Source organism: Portunus trituberculatus, chromosome 9 (assembly GCF_017591435.1).
Source record: "Portunus trituberculatus isolate SZX2019 chromosome 9, ASM1759143v1, whole genome shotgun sequence".
Classification (NCBI taxonomy): Eukaryota; Metazoa; Arthropoda; class Malacostraca; order Decapoda; family Portunidae; genus Portunus; species Portunus trituberculatus.
The window spans coordinates 2,588,404-2,599,744 of record NC_059263.1 but is presented as its reverse complement, the minus strand read 5'-3'; the positions used below and the strand labels follow the sequence as shown (position 1 = coordinate 2,599,744).

General features: G+C 38.9%; 1 long non-coding RNA gene across 1 annotated transcript; it reads left to right on the top strand.

The window, feature by feature from the left end:
* On the top strand, window positions 1-10,885 carry LOC123501232. Its single transcript, XR_006673593.1, has 6 exons — window positions 1-113; window positions 3,398-3,656; window positions 3,787-3,934; window positions 4,492-4,599; window positions 8,490-8,619; window positions 8,822-10,885. It is a non-coding gene; the product is annotated as an uncharacterized LOC123501232 (long non-coding RNA).
* Window positions 10,886-11,341: the final 456 nt, after the last annotated feature.

Here is an 11,341-nt window from a genome sequence, read left to right as displayed (position 1 = left end):
AGCAGCTGTGCGCACTCCACTCACAACATTTGCCAAGCTACAACATACGACGCTGCTCCACAAAAGTGACGGATTATGTGTCTAACCTTCGTCACTAGAGTATAGTTGAAGTTGTAAGTGTTTTTAAGGGTATTTTTAAGGTTCTAGTGAGTCAGTGACAGATTAACAATATTTCTGCATTATAAATTTAATATGAAAACTCTCAACCGTGTTAGTCATCTGTGGCTTTGGAAAACAGTCGTGGTGAGAAAGCAGAGCGTTTTCAATGGTGCTTTGTAGGTTCTAGTGACAAATTGATAACAGTTCTGTATTGTTAACAAGAGAAGCACTTGGAAATCCAGCTAATCATCTCTGGATTTAGAAAAAAGTCTTGGTGAGAGCAAAGCGTTTGTAAGTGTTGTTAAGGTTCTAGTTACAGATTAACAACATTTCTGCATTATTAACAGGAGAAACACTCTTGGGAACTCGGTTAGTCATCTGTCTAGCCTTGGAAAACAGTTGGGGTGAGAGAGAACATCGTTTCAGAGAGAGAGAGAGAGTACTGTTTTGTTGAACACACACACTAATGATAACACTGCTGCTACTATTACTACTACTACTACTACTACTACTACTACTACTCCAACACTCACACACTTCCATTCCTCATTTATTCATCATATCACTACACAGCAGGAAACACTGAGAATTGAAGGAAATGTTGTCGAGTTGACACGGGGAGGGACGGGGGTGGATGGGCCGGGGTCTGGGTCTGGGTCATGGTGGGCGCCGGGCGGTCTGAAGTGGGGTATACATAACCATCGCTTGATTTAATACAGTAATCGTTATTTATCTATTTTGGTGGTTGATTCTGGCTTTGCTTCACTCTCTGGGTCTGGAAAAACATGGGGAGTGCAGGCAAACATTGGTGGACTACCCTTGAGGAAAGGCTGGGGGGAGCTGCCACTGTGGCCCAATATTTACGTACGTAATTCATTTTAAAAATCGCCACAAGAAAAAAGGCTCCCAGACTGGTATACACTACACTTTTAGAAGCGACAAATAATTTAACTAATAACCAAAATAAAATATCCTTACCGGGTGGTTTGTTTACGTAGCGCGGTCCAACGAAAGTTGTATCATTAAAATCAACGGCTCCAAAACACATCAAAATGTCGAGATGGAAAGCATAGCCAAACTATATTATATCATATTTTCTGAAAACGAAAAATTTTCGCTTTTCAGCAAAATAAAGAAAACACAGATTCCTTGTCGTATAAAGATTTTTGTTTTCTATTTTGGAACCGTTAACATTTTTTTATTTGAAAATGCGAATAGTTAGACTAAATTTTATGGAATATTGTTATTTGGGGCATGTTTTTGATGTCTTTTAGGTGTTATATCAAGCTCCAAAACAATCCTAGGCGTGCTAATTAAAAAAAGTTATATATTACATAGTGACTTTAATGTTATTTTTTCGATAAACCAAAACACAGCTATACTCGATTCTATTGTGGCTTGAAACTTTCTTTACTTTGCTGATAACAAATCAGATATCAGAACAATGCCAACTCCATTAGAAAAGGAGAAATATTTTAACCGTTACGCCGATATATTTTTTTTGGGGGAGGGGGAGGGTGAGTGACCACTTCCCCCGCCCTCACTCCCATACTCCTCCTTCCACCTCCTCCTACTCCTAGAGTCCTGAAAACACTTAGAAACATGCAAAACCCGATAAAAATCACAAAATACATGTAAAGAATAGTTTCCGTAGTAGCGGGAGGCAGTGGAGACGAGCGGGGCGGGGCGGGGCTGGGCGAGGTGGGAGTGGGGCAGTAGCCGCCAGCTGGGTGGTGATTGGTTGAGACTGGGGAGGGTGCCAGCGCAGGTGGTGGTGATGGTGGTGGTGTCATGTGGTGTTTTGTGTGATAGTGGTGGTGGTGGTGGTTGAGGTAGTGGTGTGGTGTGGTGTGGTGGTGTGATGGTAGCGGTGGTGGTGGTGGTGTGGTGTAGTGCGGTGTGGCGATGGTAGTGGTGGTATGGGATGATGGTGGTAGTTGCTGGCGGTGGCGGTGGTGGTGGTGGTGAGGTGTGGTGTGATGTGGTGTGTGATAGTAGTGGTGGTGGTGGTAGTGTGGTGTGGTGTTATGAGTGGTGATGTGTTTTTGTGGTATGTTATGGTGTGTGGTGGTGGTGTGCTGTGGTGTGGTATGGTGACTGCTACCAGCTGAACTGACGTGTGTGTGTGTGTGTGTGTGTGTGACGGATGACCTAGTTTTAATGACATGTATTTATATTTTAAGATCACTTCAGTATGTTTCCTTTACTTATGCTTACGTGCTCATATGAAAAGGGGAAGCTTAGTTTTGTAAGCAATAACTCTAGAAACGTAAATTTGAGGACCATTTATTTGTGTTTGTATAATTTGTGGCTAATAAACTACCTATCAGTGTGTGTGTGTGTGTGTGTGTGTGTGTGTGCCATGCAGTCTCTCTTCCTTCAGTCTGTCCTGATGTGTCTTAATGGCGGCTTTCCAGTGTCCCTGTGTCCTTATACCTCTTCTTTCATTTCCGTCTTTCCATTTGCGATCTCTGTTTTATATTTAGACCACCGCTCTCTCTCTCTCTCTCTCTCTCTCTCTCTCTCTCTCTCTCTCTCTCAGGATAATCAAGAAAACACAAACATTTATGCAAATATTCCAATATATTTTAATAACAAAAACAAGAGTCAGTCACAATACAGATAAAAACAAAGAAAAAAAAACACGTAAAAGACATTGAGAGCCTGCACGCTCGCATACAACAAAATAACAAAAAATAATAGGAAACTAAGTCAATAGGACCTTAAAAATCACCCATACCAGAAAAAAAGAAAAATCCTTATAAACATCATAGAATCTTAGCTAGGGGCTCTATACAGTTGTGTGGGGACCTGTGAACCCCCAGCTACACCCCCAACATTAAATTTTGTCTCGTACAACGTCATGTAACTAACAGGTATCATGCTCGTCATAATACCACCGCTGTCCCAGTACTGAAAGCGTTAAGAGTTTCATCAGAAAGAATAATCAATCTGCCGCAGTAAGAGTCAGGTGAATGAGAAAGACTGGCTATGTTGGTACGATTAAAGAGTTGCATAAGGAGCAGTATAGAAACCTGATGCAATAAGATTCAGTCACGCCACAAGGAAGACAGTGTGATACGTGACAGTCTCCGCACGAGGGAGGGAAGTTCAGTCAGTTTGAGTCATTTTGGCAGTCGTGGATGTTTAAAATTTGGCGCTTAAATTGTTGCTATGTGAGAGTTTTGCCATTTATTTATAATTTACTTATGATTTATGTTTTTTATACGTTTATATTCATCTCATGTGGCCATAGTTTAATAAGAGACTAAAGCCTAGTGGCTTCATATCATTGCAGGGGGAAGAATATTTTGTCGTGGTTGTGTAGCTACACACTGAGACAAGGAAGTGGCTGTGCGCACAGATAGCCATGTTAGCCAGCCGAGGTGGACTAATGGTGGGAGGATTGGCTCACCTTGCTGCCTTTAATCTGGATATTCACTCGCTGAACTTCGTAATGGCTGTCTCGTTGTACTGGTGTGAGAATGGTGTCTGCCAGAAGGTCCCTGGGATGTCCAGCAGCTTGTTCATGTTGGCAGGCAGGAGTTTTAACCTTGGTAAGTGACACACACACACACACACCTTGTAAGTCGCAGTAACTGATATAGTATGTGTATGGATTTCAGTGCATAGATATTCTGTTATTTGACTGCATTCATGCCATTCATGTTCAAAATAATGGTGCAGGAACAAGACACGTCAGGTGATGAGTGCCAAGGGTTGAGGTGCAGCCAGACGCGGGGTGGTTGGGTGAGCAGGCATCGCGAGTCCCGAGACCCCGACACACACACTGCATGCGTGAAGGAAAGCAGTTAATAGCTCTACATTTTGGAAGGTGAGGTTTCGTCTTTACAATTCAAAGATTAAGGTATCTAATGTGCTCCGATGACACATTATGACTTCTGGCAGTGTTACTAGATATGTACGTGTGGTTCATTGATTGATGTGATAACTTGCTGTCAGGACTTCAGCCTATAGAACTACTGTATTAGGTCAGTACAAAGTGTCGGTATTATTGCAGTGCCAATCAGTAAACCTATATATCTGTAGCTTTGGCAGAATCTCACTAGGGATGTGCTGTTGACTTGATTTATAAGTCACCAGCACAAGACACCAACAAACTAATGGTACAATAAAAGAGAAGGTCACACAAGGTACTATCATGACCATACCTATTCTCGCTACCACTGCCTCTAAGTTTCAGCAGTTTTTATCCGAGATTTGTTCTTATTATATCCCTTATTACCATTTGACAACAAAACATTACAAAGATGAGCAAAAGTAGAAGATTCAAGAAAAATATAAGCTGTGACAATTATTTTCATAATCTCTCTCTCTCTCTCTCTCTCTCTCTCTCTCTCTCTCTCTCTCTCTCTCTCTCTCTGACATCAGGTTTCAGTCATGAAGTTTGTGGTGGAGCATGTGAGCAAGGATTGAGGACAGCTAGGCAGGCTGATAGTATCCACACTACAGGGAGGCAGTGCACCACTTCTCGCGCAGGTAAAGTCATGTGTTTCACTGTTTGATCTGCTGCTCTGACGAGACAGCCAGATGTTACCCTACGGAACGAGCTAACATAACATATAACATAACATAAATAATAGGATAACAAAGGGCCACCAGGGCCCATCTAGGTTATCCTGTATCAGTCGCACAGCGACCTCGTCATCAGTACTTAAAGATACACTTACAAGTACACAATACATTATATACTAATTCTAAATATTTGGCCCATTAACAGGGCTAAGTCCTGCAGCGAAATCCTCTACAATTTGTGGTCCCCATACATGGGGATCATGTCTTATTTAACTATAGTAAATTTCTTATAAAAACTATCATGCAGTGCTATACATAATTATAAATCTAATAAATTTAAGTGCTTATCTAATCTGTTTTTAAACATTGTCAAACTAGTGCTATTTACAACCGTCTCTGGCAATGCATTCCAGAAGTCTACCACTCTATGACTAAAGAAATATTTTCTTATATCTAACCTGCAGCCTTGCTTTCTAATCTTCCTGCCATGATTTCTAGTCCTATTTCCCTCCTCTAAGGTAAAGAAAGATCTCACATCTATGTAGTTTGTATCTGAGAACATTTTAAATAACTCTATCATATCCCTCTTATACATCTCCTCTCAAATGAAAACATGTTTAATTCCTTTAATCTATCTCTATACTCCAGGCGCTTTAATGCTGGTATCATCCTAGTTGCTCTTCTCTGAACTGCTTCTAACATGTTGATATCCTGCCTATAGTGGGGTGACCAGGCCTGTATGCAATACTCTAAATGGGGCCTAACATAGGAATTATATAAGCTACGCACCACTTCCTTACTTTTATAACTAACATTTCTATTTATAAAACCCAGGATCCTATTTGCCCTATTTCTTGCTTCTAAACATTGCTTTGAAAATTTCATAGTCCTGTCTATCACTACTCCTAAATCCTTTCCTTCCTCTACTGCCTCTAGCCAACATCCCTCCATCTCATAGTTAAAGTTTGTGTTGTCTTTACCTAAATGCATAACCTGACACTTTTAGAATTAAACTCCATCTGCCACCTGTCTGCCCATGCTATCAGCCTGTCCAGGTCTCGTTGTATTCTGTAATTGTCCTTTTCACCCTGTACTGCACATGCTATCTTAGTATCATCTGCAAACTTTGATACTTTGCTACTAATTCCTATATCTAAATCGTTAATGTACACCAAGAAAAGAAGAGGTCCTAGCACTGATCCTTGGGGTACCCCACTAACCACTTCCTTCCACTCAGACATTGCCCCATTTAATACTACTCTCTGTTTCCTATCAGAAAGCCATTCACTAATCCAATCAACTAACCTACCCCTATCCCATGTAGTCTCAATTTGTACACTAGCCTCCTATGCGGTACCTTATCAAACGCCTTGCTAAAATCTAGATATATAACATCTATGCTATTTCCATCATCTAACTCCTTGGTAATATATTCTAAGATATCGAGCAAATTTGTAAGACAGGACCTCCCTGATCTAAAGCCATGTTGGGTATCTCTAATTAATCTATTCTCATTTAAATGCTCCCAAATACTACCCTTAATGATTTTCTCTAGTATCTTACATACTATACTAGTTAAACTGATCGGTCTATAATTATTCGCATCATCCTTCCTACCTTTTTAAATATTGGAGTAACATTAGCTAACTTCCAGTCCTGAGGTATCTCAGCAAACCTAAGTGATCTTTCAAAGATTAACTTAAGTGCTTCAGAAATACTGTCTACACCCTCCCTAAGTACTCTGGCATGTAGCTCATCAGGACCACTAGCTTTCCTATCGTCTAGTTCAAGAATAAATTTCCTAATAATTCCCGGTTTTATATCAATATTTTCTAAAGCTCTTAAACTACTCGTCGCACTGTTTGTAACAGGATTTCCTATTCTTTCCTAGTAAATACTGAAGAAAATTGTTCATTCAATAATTCTACTATGTCTTCATTTTGATCCACTACTACACCATCTTTTCTGAGTGGTCCAATCCTATCCTTATTTCTTTTATCACTGACCTTGTAATAACTATATAATTTTTGGGATCTTTACTCCCAGCTCTAGCTAGTTTTATCTCTGCCTGCCTTTTACTTTTTTTATAACCTTACTCAAATCATCTCTGACCTGTCTGTACCTAATCAAATCTACATCTTCCCACTTTTCTGCAACTCTCTATATGCCCTCTTCTTCTCTCTGATCTGGCTACCTATCTCATGAGTCCACCATAATGGCTTCCTGTTTCTCTGCCTTATATCTTTGTAAGGGATACACTGCATCACTATACCCTTTACTACAACCTTAAAAATATCCCACATCTCCTGTGCAGTTTTATTTCCAAAACTATCTTCCCAGTTTACCTCTCCTAATAACTGACGTAACCTACCATAATTGCCTTTCTGATAGTTTGGGACTCTAGTCTTATTCACTATATTATCCCTACTGGAATTAATGATAAATCTAATTATATGATGGTCACTGTTTGCTAAAGTCTCTCCTACCTCAACTTCCTTTAAACAATGCTCAATATTTGTTAGTACTATGTCTAAAACCTTCCTCCCCTAGTAGGTTTATCTACCATCTGCACTAAATAGTTATCCTGAAAACTTTCCATAAACTTATTTTCACTAGCATCTCCTACCATCCTCTCCCAGTTTACTGACTTAAGATTAAAATCCCTAAGATAATTGTCTGACTAGTACACCCCTATTTATCTCATCTACCATAAGGTTGTCTACATCTGCTGACTGGTTAGGTGGCCTATAAAAGCTCCTACTCTAATAACCTTACTTTTGTTTACTCTAACATCCAGCCATAAGGACTCTACTCTGTTATCTACCTTAATACCATTAACCTGACTGGAAATGAAGGATTTTTTTACATAAATAACTACTCCTCCGCCTATCCTACCAATTCTCTGGTGTAAATACATAATGTATCCATCTACTTCATATTCTTTCCTATTTTCCTAAACTTTTCCTCATTTACCCATGCCTCTGTGACACATACAACATCTAAGTCCTCCTCAACTATATAACTAGATAACTCGTCCTTCTTGTTCCTAAGACTCCTGGCATTTACATAAAAACATTTAAGTCCTGCTACCTTCCTAGATGCTGTCTCCTTATTTGGAATCCTAATCTTATTCTCTCCTATTTGCACCTGGAAATCTTTCCTAATCTTTTCACTATCTCTGTTTATCCTATCTAATTTATGTCTAGCATCTTTCTTCTGGAATGCATTTGCTACCTCACCCCCTACACTCCATCCCAACTCCCCCCTCCAGACATCCACTCAGCACATCCACACCCCTCAGAGCTCATTATTTCCGATCTTCGGATAGGCCTGAGACCAGGCACACCACACACCGGGACAACAAGGTCACAACTCCTCGATTTACATCCCGTACCTACTCACTGCTAGGTGAACAGGGGCTACATGTGAAAGGAGACACACCCAAATATCTCCACCCGGCCGGGGAATCGAACCCCAGTCCTCTGGCTTGTGAAACCAGCGCTCTAACCACTGAGCTACCATGTGTGTGTGTGTGTGTAGTGAAACAATTCATGAAATTTTCTAATGAAGAGAAGAAAATGATTGAGTTGTAAGATGTACAGATTCTCAGTTTTCTCTTAACTTTGTGTCTGTCAAAGATGAATGTGATCAATCTGTGTGTTATTGATTTCTTTGTGGAGAAAGAAGAGATGAGCAGCTGACTTGTATTTATTTGTTAGGCATTGGTGAGTGCAGTTTGTGTGTGTTTGTGAGTGGCGGTGTTTGTTTGTGTAAGAAGGGATGAGTGGCTGAGTTGCACATGTTCCCTGGGTGTTGGTGAGTGCAATCAATGAGGGTTTGCATTTCTCCAACAGGATGTGCTACACCGGTGGCATGGCGTCGAGGGAAGTGCCTCTTTGTATCCCTGCCCAGCACTTTTATTGAACACATGAAGGTGCTCCAGAGTTTCAAGAAGGGAGTGGCACACACACTGCTGCACTCCAAGTAAGGCAAACAAGTTGTCAAGTGTAGTATTTTGACATTGTTGCAAATAGTGTGGCTTTGCTTGGCTGGGTTTTGATATACCTTTCTCTACCACAAATGTGATTACAAGTGAGCAGTTTTGACAATATCAAATTGATTAGATGACATGAAGGCAAATGATTGCTAAAAATGAATTTGTGTTGACTTCTTTCTTTTGTTGCAGGCTTTTGGAGGTCCAGCGGCATACTGCACACTGCTTTCAGTGGCAAGGATGGAGGATGCTTCATCATTCACAGCATCATTGGTTCATCCTTTCTTTTTTGTGGAGAGTAGTGCACACAGCTTTAACCGAAGGATTATGTCATCATTCATATTCATAGATTTCATGACGTAACATTGTGTTGACCTTTGTGCATCAAATCACTTCATTACATGTAAGTGTATATTTAGCTACAAGGAGTAACGGTTTATGAAATATGTAATATATTAAACATAATTTATTATAAGAGATCTTGCTTTATGAAGATTTGTTTAAAGGTCTTTGTTTATTAGCATGATCTAGTTGTGTCAGTCTTAAGAGTCAAGATTGTACAGACATGAACCATTGTCCATTGCATTTCTTGCAGATGGAATTTTAGTCATCACTGCAAGGTGTGTCTGTGTGTGTGTGTTTACCTAGTTGTATTGTACAGGGTTCCAGCAGGGCTCATAGTGTCCTATCTCCATGTGTGAGTGTGTGTATCTTTGTGGGCAAGTGTGCCAGTCATTCCTTGATGTCAAAGTCTTTCATTTAGGGAAAAAATATTGTGTGTAATTAGGTTTATATATTTTTTTGAGTGAGAATATTTAGACTAATTAAATTGTAAGTTTCTCAACTTTCTAGAGCTTTGCTGTTACTGTTCAGTGTAAGATTTCAGGGGCCGCATTCTACAAACCATCATAGCTAATGACGTGATCATAGCGAGACAAAATAGTGCATTTTAGACACAAGTCCCTTTTTGACAGGCTCTAACCTTGTGACTCGTCATAAGTGCCAAGACAGGGTTCACCCTGTTGCAGTGCTGCCAACCACCGTCTTAAAACTCTTGTCAACATTGTGGGAACTTGGCTGTATGTATCATAGCATGATCCCCAACCATTTTTATTATTAATTAATGATAAATATCCATAAAGATGACTGAATAATGTCCTTCTTTGATGCAGTAATTTACCATTATAGATAACTGCTGAGAGGGGTACAATCAGTTTTCCAAAATCTCAAACAAACCTTACCCTGCATGGCTTGCTTGTGTCATGTGTTGGGCTGTCGGGTATAATCTTCTGTTTGTCATGTTTCTTTTGTTTAGATACACAGTCTAACTATTCTTAATGTAGTAATATGATGTCAAAATAATGTAAATTATTGAAAATTATATCAAGAAGCTATTTCTTTTTGTACTTATATAAAATTGACATGTAATGAGCCTAAAAACCAACAGTGGAGTGACGGTCAGGCAATCGGTGAGAGCTGAGGCTGACTGTAGAATGCGGCCCCAGAATGATGGTCTGTGTTTTGTATATTTATGGTGACAATATAGTGTTGCAAGGGACAACATGCTGTTTGAGAGCAATGCCATTGTGAAATGCTTAAAAAATAATTTTACAGAGTTGATAGTTCCTCCTAGACTTTTGCATGCTCTCAAAACACTACTCATGTTCTTATTGTTTCATTTATTTTATTGTTTTATTTATATATTTAATTTTTTTTTTTTAGACAAATGTATAGATGGCAATGATAGGTGGAGTGAGGTAGACCTGTTCACACAGGGACTGCTGCCATGTATGTGCAGGCTGTTGGTCCGTATTGCAACTTATCTCATTTTTGTTTCTCTAATACTTTTGAAATAATTTTTTAAGATGAAAATATTCCCAGAGTAATTAATGTAATACTTGAAAAAATTGTCCCAGGTTGAAAATTGCATGAATTATTCTAAGTTTAAAAATGTAAAAACTGTACAAATTATGTTCCACTAAGATTTTCAAAGTTGAAAATTGTAAAATGTTACAAATTCTAATTTTCTAAGTTGAAAATTTCGGTAGAGTTTTTTGGATGTTTACACAAAAATTGAAAAAATGATAGGTGGGATGAAGTTTACAAATTTAAAGAAATTCTGCTATTGTGTGAAAATTTTTGACATTCTGCTATTGTGAATTTTGCTATTGTGTGAAAATATTCTAAGTTGAAAATTTTGGTAGAGTTTTCAGACTTGTTTTGTGTGTTGATTGAATAAAAGGAAAGGAAGGGAGACTCTTCATTGTATTTTTAACCCAAATATACATCTAGTCTTGGTCCGGAGACTCTTCAGAGTATTTATGACTTAACACAATTTTGGGGCACTTTGCAGGGCTTTTTTTTGCTTTTTTTGGCATTTTTTGCAGGATTTATGCAATTTTTGGGGCACTGCAGGGCTTTTTTTGTTTTTTTGGGCATTTTTGCAGGATTCTTTTGCTTTGTGGGGCACTTTTTTTGCTGTTTATATTTTTTCCTGGGATTTTGTGGTACTACTTTATTAGTATTTTTTTTATATAGACGTTTTCTACTACTTTTTTTAAGCTTTAGGCATTTTTACTGCCATTTTATGAGTTAGGCCCAATTGTGTAATATAATAGTTTATTATAGCATGAAAGGAAGCAGGTTTTTTTTTTTACTTGAAAAGCTGGAATTTTATATGCATTTGAATTTTGCAAGCTTTCCTAAAAAAAA